The sequence below is a fragment of the Anomaloglossus baeobatrachus genome, chromosome 9, assembly GCF_048569485.1.
Source record: "Anomaloglossus baeobatrachus isolate aAnoBae1 chromosome 9, aAnoBae1.hap1, whole genome shotgun sequence".
In the NCBI taxonomy this organism is placed as follows: Eukaryota; Metazoa; Chordata; class Amphibia; order Anura; family Aromobatidae; genus Anomaloglossus; species Anomaloglossus baeobatrachus.
The window spans coordinates 166,030,661-166,043,449 of NC_134361.1; the positions used below are offsets into that span (position 1 = coordinate 166,030,661).

The window sequence follows — 12,789 nt, forward strand, 5'->3', positions numbered from 1 at the left end:
AGAGGGCAGGGTTTGGGGGCTGGGAAGGAAAGGGAAAAGATTAGGGTTTGGGGATGATGAAAGGGCTTTCTACGGGTAAGGATGGCAAAGGGTGGCAGTGACGGAAAGTCAGGCAACCTGTCCTGTCCGTCTTTTTGTATCGTGAATTGGAAAGACTGCAAGGGGGAGGGGAGTTGCTTGCGCCCTAAAGGAGGAGTTATTCAGATTCATTGCAGTGGGCGGCGGCTGCAAAACGCACCATTCTTCTTGTTTTTGCTCTGCAAAGCAGCCTTTTCAAGGGTTGGCTTGGGTGACAAAATGTCTTGTGTAGGCGTGGGTTTGTCTCCCTCTCGCTCTCTCTCCCTAAGATGTGTCCGGCATAGGCCAGGGTGCCACTCGAGGCCCAAACCAATTCTGGTTATCGCTTCTCGGCCTTTTGGCTAAGATCAAGTGTAGTATCGCTTCTCGGCCTTTTGGCTAAGATCAAGTGTAGTATCGTTCGAAAAGGTGGTTTAAGGCTCCGGCCACCTTAGTACAATGATGCAATGCACACTGGAAGGTTGCGCTTGTTAGTACTTTGGGAGGATAGTATATCCATCTAGAGGAAACCATAGCCCTACCAGGATCGAGGCTATTAGACTGAGTAAGTGTGGGGGTTATGGTGCAATGTGCCCCAGGAATGGACACCCTGGAGGGAGTCTGAACTTGCTAGGTTGGGACCCTGGTAAGCCTCAGACTCTGTCGCACGCCGCGCCTTGCCTATTCATACTTTCCAAGCATATTGCCCTATCCCGGCCTTCTGGCTAAGAAGGGAAATTTTTATAATCCCGGTCGGAGGTCCGGTCAGCTTTGGGCTGAGAAACCAACACCCGGTTGGAGGTCCGGTCAGCCTTGGGCTGAGAAACCAACACCGGTTGACGGTCCGGGCAGTCTCGGCTGCGAAACCAACGACTAGTAGCTCCCTACTCCACTTGGGTAAGATGCGTCGGTGGACGCTGGGAGCAACAACAAGGCTCAACCAGGCTTCGGCTTGGGGGAGCACCGAAGATCCCTGACCCTCGCTGTGGCCTTCTGGCTCGGAGGGACGGGGTTGATTTTTGGGGATCCTCTTCTCACGGAGGGGTCCACACGAATCCTAGCCTTTGCACTGTTTTTGGTGTGACTTCGGTCATGCATTTTTGCGGTGCTTTGGAAAGCTTCATTAAATCAAAAATCTGTTCTTATCAGTTTAATATCTGATACGTCCCCTATCTGGGGACCATATATTAAATGGATTTTTAGAACAGGGAGATGGAAAAAGAGCTTGCTCTGTCCACTCCACGCATTGACCTGGTATTGCAGTACCTCCAGGAACGGTGCACCCCTTCTTAACCCAGTTTCCAAAAGCAGAACTCGATTCACCTGATTCATATTAGCCCGATTAGCGAATTGAAATGAATTTTTATCTAACACACTTTTTACTTGCTTTATTCATCCAAATAGCAAACTCATCACCACTCAACTTCACCAACTCTGCTATGTCCCGTGCAGTATCTTGTTGTCAGTCTAATCTAGATCATGTGTAATTGAATGGAATAGATCCCTTTTGGACAAAGTGGAGTCAGATGCTGCAGTGACCACAGGTGTGAGAGGATCTACAATTGGCATCTGGTGTTATCTCTCTGCTTCCACTCCAAATAAAGTTACCTGTTGTTACCTGAACGTCAAATACTAAGAATGGGCGGCCTATGAAAGAATTAGTACTTTCATTAAGTATACTAAACCGGCTAATTGGGAATAGACAAACTGTAAAAAGCCCTCTGAGAAAGCCCCTCTCTAACCTTTGTTAGTAAGCTTTTCTGTAGCCTGCCTGTTGATGTATTTTCGGTTTGAACAGTGCACAACATGAAGAGACGGAACACTGGCGGCTTGTCACAATGCCCCCCGATGACATCACAATAGCGCTGCTGCCTAGAAAACAAGCTGCGCAGAAGAAGTTGTTCTTTGGGTGGGAGGGTGGGCTAGTGGAAGGAGGGGGCAATCTCTTTTTTTCCCGGGTGGTAGGGGGATGACAGGAGAAGGGAAGCGGGTGGTGAGAAAGGTACAGAGGGCAGGGTTTGGGGGCTGGGAAGGAAAGGGAAAAGATTAGGGTTTGGGGATGATGAAAGGGCTTTCTACGGGTAAGGATGGCAAAGGGTGGCAGTGACGGAAAGTCAGGCAACCTGTCCTGTCCGTCTTTTTGTATCGTGAATTGGAAAGACTGCAAGGGGGAGGGGAGTTGCTTGCGCCCTAAAGGAGGAGTTATTCAGATTCATTGCAGTGGGCGGCGGCTGCAAAACGCACCATTCTTCTTGTTTTTGCTCTGCAAAGCAGCCTTTTCAAGGGTTGGCTTGGGTGACAAAATGTCTTGTGTAGGCGTGGGTTTGTCTCCCTCTCGCTCTCTCTCCCTAAGATGTGTCCGGCATAGGCCAGGGTGCCACTCGAGGCCCAAACCAATTCTGGTTATCGCTTCTCGGCCTTTTGGCTAAGATCAAGTGTAGTATCTGTTCTTATCAGTTTAATATCTGATACGTCCCCTATCTGGGGACCATATATTAAATGGATTTTTAGAACAGGGAGATGGAAAAAGAGCTTGCTCTGTCCACTCCACGCATTGACCTGGTATTGCAGTACCTCCAGGAACGGTGCACCCCTTCTTAACCCAGTTTCCAAAAGCAGAACTCGATTCACCTGATTCATATTAGCCCGATTAGCGAATTGAAATGAATTTTTATCTAACACACTTTTTACTTGCTTTATTCATCCAAATAGCAAACTCATCACCACTCAACTTCACCAACTCTGCTATGTCCCGTGCAGTATCTTGTTGTCAGTCTAATCTAGATCATGTGTAATTGAATGGAATAGATCCCTTTTGGACAAAGTGGAGTCAGATGCTGCAGTGACCACAGGTGTGAGAGGATCTACAATTGGCATCTGGTGTTATCTCTCTGCTTCCACTCCAAATAAAGTTACCTGTTGTTACCTGAACGTCAAATACTAAGAATGGGCGGCCTATGAAAGAATTAGTACTTTCATTAAGTATACTAAACCGGCTAATTGGGAATAGACAAACTGTAAAAAGCCCTCTGAGAAAGCCCCTCTCTAACCTTTGTTAGTAAGCTTTTCTGTAGCCTGCCTGTTGATGTATTTTCGGTTTGAACAGTGCACAACATGAAGAGACGGAACACTGGCGGCTTGTCACAATGCCCCCCGATGACATCACAATAGCGCTGCTGCCTAGAAAACAAGCTGCGCAGAAGAAGTTGTTCTTTGGGTGGGAGGGTGGGCTAGTGGAAGGAGGGGGCAATCTCTTTTTTTCCCGGGTGGTAGGGGGATGACAGGAGAAGGGAAGCGGGTGGTGAGAAAGGTACAGAGGGCAGGGTTTGGGGGCTGGGAAGGAAAGGGAAAAGATTAGGGTTTGGGGATGATGAAAGGGCTTTCTACGGGTAAGGATGGCAAAGGGTGGCAGTGACGGAAAGTCAGGCAACCTGTCCTGTCCGTCTTTTTGTATCGTGAATTGGAAAGACTGCAAGGGGGAGGGGAGTTGCTTGCGCCCTAAAGGAGGAGTTATTCAGATTCATTGCAGTGGGCGGCGGCTGCAAAACGCACCATTCTTCTTGTTTTTGCTCTGCAAAGCAGCCTTTTCAAGGGTTGGCTTGGGTGACAAAATGTCTTGTGTAGGCGTGGGTTTGTCTCCCTCTCGCTCTCTCTCCCTAAGATGTGTCCGGCATAGGCCAGGGTGCCACTCGAGGCCCAAACCAATTCTGGTTATCGCTTCTCGGCCTTTTGGCTAAGATCAAGTGTAGTATCTGTGAGGCTCGGCAGATGCAATGCACACTGGAAGGTTGCGCTTGCTAGTACTCTTGATGTATAGTATATTCATCTAGAGGAAAACATGGCCCTACCAGGATCGAGGCTATTAGACTGAGTAAGTGTGGGGGCTATGGTGCAATGTGCCCCAGGATTGACGACCCTGGAGTGAGTCTGAGCTTGCTGGCTTGGGACCCCGGCGAGCCTTGGGCTCTGTAGCACACCGTACCTTGCCCTTTCATACTTTCTGAGCATATTGCTCTATCCCGGCCTTCTGGCTAGGAAGGGAAATTTTTATAATCATGGTCGGAGGTCCGTTCAGCTTTGGGCTGAGAAACCAACACCCGGTTGGAGGTCCGGGTCAGCTTCGTCTGAGAAACCAACACCCGGTTGGAGGTCTGGGTCAGCTTCGGCTGAGAAACCAACACCCGGTTGGAGGTCCGGGTCAGCTTCGGCTGAGAAACCAACACCCGGTTGGAGGTCCGGTTAGCCTTGGGCTGAGAAACCAACACCGGTTGACGGTCCGGGCAGTTTCGGCTGCGAAACCAACAACTAGTAGCTCTCTACTCCACTTGGGTAAGATGCCTGGGTGGACGCTGGGAGCAACGACAAGGCTCAACCAGGCTTCGGCTTGGGGGAGCACCGAAGATCCCTGACCCTTGCTGTGGCCTTCTGGCTCGGAGGGACGGGGTTGATTTTTGGGGACCCTCTCCTCACGGAGGGGTCCACACGAATCCTAGCCTTTGCACTGTTTTTGGTGTGACTTCGGTCATGCATTTTTTGCGGTGCTTTGGAAAGCTTCATTAAATCAAAAATCTGTTCTTATCAGTTTAATATCTGATACGTCCCCTATCTGGGGACCATATATTAAATGGATTTTTAGAACAGGGAGATGGAAAAAGAGCTTGCTCTGTCCACTCCACGCATTGACCTGGTATTGCAGTACCTCCAGGAACGGTGCACCCCTTCTTAACCCAGTTTCCAAAAGCAGAACTCGATTCACCTGATTCATATTAGCCCGATTAGCGAATTGAAATGAATTTTTATCTAACACACTTTTTACTTGCTTTATTCATCCAAATAGCAAACTCATCACCACTCAACTTCACCAACTCTGCTATGTCCCGTGCAGTATCTTGTTGTCAGTCTAATCTAGATCATGTGTAATTGAATGGAATAGATCCCTTTTGGACAAAGTGGAGTCAGATGCTGCAGTGACCACAGGTGTGAGAGGATCTACAATTGGCATCTGGTGTTATCTCTCTGCTTCCACTCCAAATAAAGTTACCTGTTGTTACCTGAACGTCAAATACTAAGAATGGGCGGCCTATGAAAGAATTAGTACTTTCATTAAGTATACTAAACCGGCTAATTGGGAATAGACAAACTGTAAAAAGCCCTCTGAGAAAGCCCCTCTCTAACCTTTGTTAGTAAGCTTTTCTGTAGCCTGCCTGTTGATGTATTTTCGGTTTGAACAGTGCACAACATGAAGAGACGGAACACTGGCGGCTTGTCACAATGCCCCCCGATGACATCACAATAGCGCTGCTGCCTAGAAAACAAGCTGCGCAGAAGAAGTTGTTCTTTGGGTGGGAGGGTGGGCTAGTGGAAGGAGGGGGCAATCTCTTTTTTTCCCGGGTGGTAGGGGGATGACAGGAGAAGGGAAGCGGGTGGTGAGAAAGGTACAGAGGGCAGGGTTTGGGGGCTGGGAAGGAAAGGGAAAAGATTAGGGTTTGGGGATGATGAAAGGGCTTTCTACGGGTAAGGATGGCAAAGGGTGGCAGTGACGGAAAGTCAGGCAACCTGTCCTGTCCGTCTTTTTGTATCGTGAATTGGAAAGACTGCAAGGGGGAGGGGAGTTGCTTGCGCCCTAAAGGAGGAGTTATTCAGATTCATTGCAGTGGGCGGCGGCTGCAAAACGCACCATTCTTCTTGTTTTTGCTCTGCAAAGCAGCCTTTTCAAGGGTTGGCTTGGGTGACAAAATGTCTTGTGTAGGCGTGGGTTTGTCTCCCTCTCGCTCTCTCTCCCTAAGATGTGTCCGGCATAGGCCAGGGTGCCACTCGAGGCCCAAACCAATTCTGGTTATCGCTTCTCGGCCTTTTGGCTGAGATCAGGTGCAGAGCTTCACGGTTTTGTGCTTGGTTTTGGCTGGAAGGTGCTCGAGGTACCCGGCTCCTTGGCCTGGGGGGATCGTCTCACCTCACGGTGGGACTTCACCCCCCTGCTGCTATTAGGGAGCCGGATTAGTCCTCGGGCAACGAGCGGTGATCCCCCGGCGAAAGGCCGAGCCCGTGAGAAACGGTAGGCTTTTTGTCAAGTTATTGCTGGTACAATGCCGTGCATTCAGCAATTTACTTCTGGCTCCGGCCAGCTTCAAAACTCGGTGAAAATCGAGGTTCCGAAAGACCACTTTGGTTGTGGAAATGGAGAGGCGTTCTACAACCGTCTGTTGCGAGACCTCTTGGGCGTAAGGAAAGAGGATGTGTACTGTCTGCAGGAGAGGGGGCAGTGCACGTACATCCTGACGTTGAGGACCAAGACTGCCTGTAGCACTTTCCAAGGGCGAGTGAAGGGTGCGATCCATGACCAGCTATTGGAGGGGGTGGTTTTCACTTACCTGTATAGTGAAGGCGAGACCCCTGTGGTGGTGTACATGTACAACCCGTATGTCAGTGAGCACGACATTGAGTTGTACCTTAGGCGTTTCTGCACCTCTGTTCGCTTTGTGGGGAATGTGCACACCATTAACGAGATTTGGAATGGCAAACGCCGGTTTTTGGTGCGATTTAACCCGGACCCAGAGAGTTCAGAGGGCCATGTACACCCCCCCTCCACGGTAGTGCTGGGAAAAAACATTGGATACCTATTCTACAATGGGCAACCTCGCAGATGTCGGAAGTGTGGCGGTCTTGGTCACTTGCAGCATGAGTGCAAGAACGAAAAAGTTAGTGAGTGCCATAACTGTGGTCAATGGGGTCATACCTCTAAAGATTGCACAAGTGATAAGATCTGCAGCGGATGCGGTCTGTGTACCCATCTATTTAACAGCTGTCCGTTACGGCCTAGGCGGTCCGGGGGTCCCCAGACACCTGCGGCAAGTTCCGCAGGAGTGCCTTCCCATGCGGGTATGGCCAAGACGGGGTCCCTAGTCGCCAGCTTTGCAGATGTGCTTATTGGACGAAGGAGACCCGACCCGGTTGTGGTAAGCGCTACTGACTCAGCTCCCCCCTGTAATGCTGAGTCATCACCCACTCCTGCAGGTTGCCAGGTTACACCTGGCGGGGAGTTGGGATCCCCCCGGAGCGGTTCTGGGGGAAGGCCGAGTCAGCCAGGCTGCTCGGTAGTTCCTGAATCCACGATGGAGGCCCAGTCCGGGACCGTGTCGGAGAGGGATGACAGCGTTCTTGCAGACCAACCAGGTGTCCAGACGGATGTCCCCCCTGATGACCACTCTGTTGACCACCATGAGGACAAGCCAGATGCTCTCTGTGATGTTATCCAAGACGTCCAGCCAGATGTCCACCCTGATGTGCAGGGACCACCTCCGGATGACCAGGACACTTTGGACATAGTACCCCTTGGGCAGGGGGACCAGATGGACCTGAGCACCTGCGCAAAAAGAGGCCGAAATGAGAGGGACCAGGAAATGAAAAAGAGGCGGATGGGTCCTCATGTGTCCATTCCAGCCAACAGCCCGATAGGGTCAAATGTGGACCCAGAATGTGTGGACTCTGACTCCGATGATACCGGTAGTATGAACACTGTTCCATCTATATTTGATTGTTCCCATCTCTCGGACTCTGAAAGTTCTGGTCTTAACATAAACATTTAATGGCGGACATCAAAATAGCCTCACTGAATGTGAGGAGCTTAAAAAGCCCGATCAGAAGAGTGGCCCTGTTTGCATGGCTAATGACCTTGAACTTTGACATTTTTTTCTTACAGGAATGCGCCATTGGCCATGACCTTACATACTCTGACATTAAAAAAGACTGGACCTTAGGGCCCTCTGTCTGGTCGGGGTCTAACATGAATAAGGCTGCTGGAGTGGGGATTTTATTTAAAAACAAAGATGTTAAGATTTTATCTGTCACAGAAATTTCTCCAGGCCGTGCTTTGTTAACACATGCAGTTTTTAATGGTTTTACTTGTCGTTTTATTAATATTTATGCTCCCCCTGAAAAAAATGAACGCTCCTCCCTTTTTAATGACATGCAGTTGTTTTTAACAGGTCCATCCCCTGTGGTGGTGGGAGGGGATTTTAACTGTGTGATGTTGGGAGAGGGGAGAGGAGGTGGTGACAATACCAGAAAACCAGACAAAACCTCATGTCAAGTCAAGCATATTTTATCTGATTTTAAGTTGCAGGATGCCTGGAAAAAAATTCACCCGTCTGACCCAGGGTACACATGGAGTAATGGTACTGTATCTTCCCGTATTGATTTTATTCTTCCCTCCTCAGATTCTTTTACCCCTAAATCAGCCGGACTCATGACAAATATTTTTTCAGACCACGCCCTCATATATGCAGATTTAGAATATGCAGATGAGGAGAAAGTGGGCAAACGCTCCTGGAAACTAAATACATTATTATTACAGGATGAGGAAACCCGGGCTGCATTTATTGCTAAATATAAAATATGGAGGAGTAAGAAATGTCCAGAGCAATCCATGTCTAATTGGTGGGATGGAGTCAAATGTCGCATACGGAATTTCTTTGTCACTGTGGGTAGGAGGCGGGCCCGGGAAAAGAGAAGGTGTTTCAGGGATCTCAATGTTAGATTGGAGACTCTCCATAAGTTAAAAGGGTGGGGAGTCCCTGGGGCGGAGGAGGACATTGCCAAATTAAAAATTGAGATCCAGAACTTTCTTGACCAAAAAGGAAAAGAGATAATATTTAATTCTCGGGTAAAACATTTGGAAGAAGATGAGACATGCTCTAGATATTTTTTTAAAAAAGTGGGGGAGAGGAAGAATTTGATACGAGAGTTGGGAGGTCAGACATCATCAAAGGGAATGCTAGAGGAGGCTTTTAACTTTTTTAGCAACCTTTTTAACCTCAAACACATTGATCAGTCTTGTTTTAATGATAATTTGAATTTTTTATCCCTCTTTTTATCCACCGAGGACCAGGACCTCCTGTCTGAGGGAATAAACATGGGGGAGGTGGAGGGAGCCCTAAAAGATTTTCAAAAAGGTAAAACTCCAGGGTCAGACGGTCTCCCCATAGAGTTTTATCATGTTTTCTGGGATGTTATTAAAGATGATCTTATGGGAGTTTTTAATGAGGTTTTTAAAGACAATTTTATACCCTATTCTTGGAAGAAATGTGTGATTACCCTGATCTTTAAAAAAGGAGATAAGGCAAACTTAGAAAACTGGAGGCCTATCTCTCTTTTAAATACTGATTATAAGATATTGGCTAAAATTTTAAGTAGCCGTATTAAAAGTGTTATTAAAAGTGTGATTCATCCAGATCAGGTCTGCGGTATCCCCGGACGGTCCATCTGGGAGCATCTTAACCTTATACGGGACCTGATCTGGTACCAGAAAGATCGCAAGCAGCCTATAGCCATTTTATCCCTTGATTTTAAAAAAGCTTTTGACAGGGTATCACACTTTTATCTTTTTAGTGTTTTAAAAAAGATGGGGTTTCCTGTTGGTTTTATTGATAAAATTAAGCTTTTATACAATGACACGTACGCGCAGATTTTAATAAATGGTTTTTTAACAAAAGAGGTCGCCCTCCGATCCGGGGTAAAACAGGGTTGCCCCATGTCCCCCTTACTGTTTGTTTGTGCTATAGAACCACTCTTGTGCCGTTTACGTGAGGACAAGGTGGTTAGGGGGATCCCTGTTCCCGGAGGTGGGGGCGCCCAGGTAAAAGCGTTAGCATACATGGATGATGTGTCTGTATATTGTACCAGCTCTGCTGCCATAAACAGAGCAGTGCTGGATACTGAGATTTTTAGTGCTGGATCCGGTTTTAAATTAAATAAAGAAAAATGTGATTGTTTTATTGTAGGTCAATGGGAGCCCGAGCCACCAAAGATACCGGTCCAAAATGATGGGATTAAAATTTTGGGGATCCACTTTGATGAGCAAAATGATGGGTGTAAGAACTGGGACCTGGTTCTCACAAGATTGAGTCAAAAAATATCATTATGGCAGATAAGAAAACTCACTATGGAGGGGAAGATTCTAATCATAAAAATGATCCTGCTCCCCATCATTTTGTACGCAGCGATGGTGTTTCCTCCAAATTCCCTATACTTTAAAAGACTAATGAAACCCATCTTTTATTTTCTGTGGAACTCCAAAATGGAAAAATTAAGGAGAATAACTGTATGTAAGAGTAAAAGGAATGGTGGCAAGGGACTCCCTGACCTAAAGTTGTTTTTATTAATAAAATTTTTTGTGTTTTGTTACAAAAGTTTGAATAATGCTGGGGCTTTTACTTGTTTTTTAAGGTATAGTACGGGCTATGTTTTTAAGAGATTGCAGGTGGATTTGTTGGTTAACCGTCCTGTTTTATTACGTCCCCCAAAACATTATGAGATTCTGAACACCATTATCACTGAATATGACCTGACCCACGTAGACCGGGAGGTGTTGTCTAACCAGAAAAAGTTAACGGCAGCCTGTAAGGGTCATGAGGTATTGGAGGATGTCTCCAACTTCTCTTCCTCTAGGTGCCAGTTGGTGTGGAACAATGTCTCGTGTCCAGCCCTGAGCAATGTGCAAAAGGATCTTGCCTGGTCAATCGCTCACCAATGCCTCCCCACCAGAGCGTTCCAGCACCACAGAGGCTTGGTGGCCAGTGCAAGATGCCCGAGAGACAGATGTGCGAGGGAAGAGACTGTGTTCCACCTGTTCTGGCACTGCCCATACGCGCAAGAGCTGTGGCAGGCTGTTGGCACCCTCCTGAAGTGGGTCAGTGGGATAGAGGATTTTAATTGTGATGTGATTTTATATGGTTTTATTAAATGTCCAACCATGGCCCAAGCGCAAGTGGCCTGGTTGATGATGAATTGCTTTAAACACGCTTTATGGAAATGTAGAAACATCCTGCTTTTTAACCATGATTTTATTTCTGTAAAAGATTGCATAGGAATCGCGTTGTGTGACATGTACACCTATTACTTAAGAGATTGTAAGATATTAGGTGCGGAGGAAGCCAAGAAACTATGGTGTCTCCAAATGTGGAATTCATACATGTTTTTATGATTGGTTTTATTCCTTGTTTTTACATGTCCTTTTAATGTACTGTTTCTTATGAATTGTCTTTTAATGGATTTCTGATGTGTTTACTATGAGAAAAGAGTTTATGGTTTTTGTGATGTTTTCTTATCTATTTGTTCAATAAAGCTTGTTTGAAACGTGATCTGTTCTTATCAGTTTAATATCTGATACGTCCCCTATCTGGGGACCATATATTAAATGGATTTTTAGAACAGGGAGATGGAAAAAGAGCTTGCTCTGTCCACTCCACGCATTGACCTGGTATTGCAGTACCTCCAGGAACGGTGCACCCCTTCTTAACCCAGTTTCCAAAAGCAGAACTCGATTCACCTGATTCATATTAGCCCGATTAGCGAATTGAAATGAATTTTTATCTAACACACTTTTTACTTGCTTTATTCATCCAAATAGCAAACTCATCACCACTCAACTTCACCAACTCTGCTATGTCCCGTGCAGTATCTTGTTGTCAGTCTAATCTAGATCATGTGTAATTGAATGGAATAGATCCCTTTTGGACAAAGTGGAGTCAGATGCTGCAGTGACCACAGGTGTGAGAGGATCTACAATTGGCATCTGGTGTTATCTCTCTGCTTCCACTCCAAATAAAGTTACCTGTTGTTACCTGAACGTCAAATACTAAGAATGGGCGGCCTATGAAAGAATTAGTACTTTCATTAAGTATACTAAACCGGCTAATTGGGAATAGACAAACTGTAAAAAGCCCTCTGAGAAAGCCCCTCTCTAACCTTTGTTAGTAAGCTTTTCTGTAGCCTGCCTGTTGATGTATTTTCGGTTTGAACAGTGCACAACATGAAGAGACGGAACACTGGCGGCTTGTCACAATGCCCCCCGATGACATCACAATAGCGCTGCTGCCTAGAAAACAAGCTGCGCAGAAGAAGTTGTTCTTTGGGTGGGAGGGTGGGCTAGTGGAAGGAGGGGGCAATCTCTTTTTTTCCCGGGTGGTAGGGGGATGACAGGAGAAGGGAAGCGGGTGGTGAGAAAGGTACAGAGGGCAGGGTTTGGGGGCTGGGAAGGAAAGGGAAAAGATTAGGGTTTGGGGATGATGAAAGGGCTTTCTACGGGTAAGGATGGCAAAGGGTGGCAGTGACGGAAAGTCAGGCAACCTGTCCTGTCCGTCTTTTTGTATCGTGAATTGGAAAGACTGCAAGGGGGAGGGGAGTTGCTTGCGCCCTAAAGGAGGAGTTATTCAGATTCATTGCAGTGGGCGGCGGCTGCAAAACGCACCATTCTTCTTGTTTTTGCTCTGCAAAGCAGCCTTTTCAAGGGTTGGCTTGGGTGACAAAATGTCTTGTGTAGGCGTGGGTTTGTCTCCCTCTCGCTCTCTCTCCCTAAGATGTGTCCGGCATAGGCCAGGGTGCCACTCGAGGCCCAAACCAATTCTGGTTATCGCTTCTCGGCCTTTTGGCTAAGATCAAGTGTAGTATCTGTTCTTATCAGTTTAATATCTGATACGTCCCCTATCTGGGGACCATATATTAAATGGATTTTTAGAACAGGGAGATGGAAAAAGAGCTTGCTCTGTCCACTCCACGCATTGACCTGGTATTGCAGTACCTCCAGGAACGGTGCACCCCTTCTTAACCCAGTTTCCAAAAGCAGAACTCGATTCACCTGATTCATATTAGCCCGATTAGCGAATTGAAATGAATTTTTATCTAACACACTTTTTACTTGCTTTATTCATCCAAATAGCAAACTCATCACCACTC

General features: G+C 47.0%; 5 non-coding genes and 2 pseudogenes across 5 annotated transcripts; all 7 read left to right on the forward strand.

Annotated features, from left to right (window-relative positions):
• The first annotated feature begins 399 nt into the window (after positions 1 to 399).
• Positions 400 to 557, forward strand: LOC142253619 (U2 spliceosomal RNA; annotated as a pseudogene).
• Positions 558 to 1,149: 592 nt separating this feature from the next.
• Positions 1,150 to 1,345, forward strand: LOC142253142 (U2 spliceosomal RNA). Its single transcript, XR_012726460.1, has one exon. It is a non-coding gene; the product is annotated as a U2 spliceosomal RNA (small nuclear RNA).
• Positions 1,346 to 2,462: 1,117 nt separating this feature from the next.
• LOC142252430 (U2 spliceosomal RNA) lies at positions 2,463 to 2,653 on the forward strand. Its single transcript, XR_012725808.1, has one exon. It is a non-coding gene; the product is annotated as a U2 spliceosomal RNA (small nuclear RNA).
• Positions 2,654 to 3,770: 1,117 nt separating this feature from the next.
• On the forward strand, positions 3,771 to 3,897 carry LOC142253631 (U2 spliceosomal RNA; annotated as a pseudogene).
• A 688-nt stretch (positions 3,898 to 4,585) lies between these two features.
• Positions 4,586 to 4,778, forward strand: LOC142253061 (U2 spliceosomal RNA). The gene has a single exon (XR_012726383.1). It is a non-coding gene; the product is annotated as a U2 spliceosomal RNA (small nuclear RNA).
• A 6,386-nt stretch (positions 4,779 to 11,164) lies between these two features.
• On the forward strand, positions 11,165 to 11,348 carry LOC142253374 (U2 spliceosomal RNA). The gene has a single exon (XR_012726669.1). It is a non-coding gene; the product is annotated as a U2 spliceosomal RNA (small nuclear RNA).
• A 1,117-nt stretch (positions 11,349 to 12,465) lies between these two features.
• LOC142252432 (U2 spliceosomal RNA) lies at positions 12,466 to 12,656 on the forward strand. Its single transcript, XR_012725809.1, has one exon. It is a non-coding gene; the product is annotated as a U2 spliceosomal RNA (small nuclear RNA).
• The last annotated feature ends 133 nt before the right edge of the window (positions 12,657 to 12,789 follow it).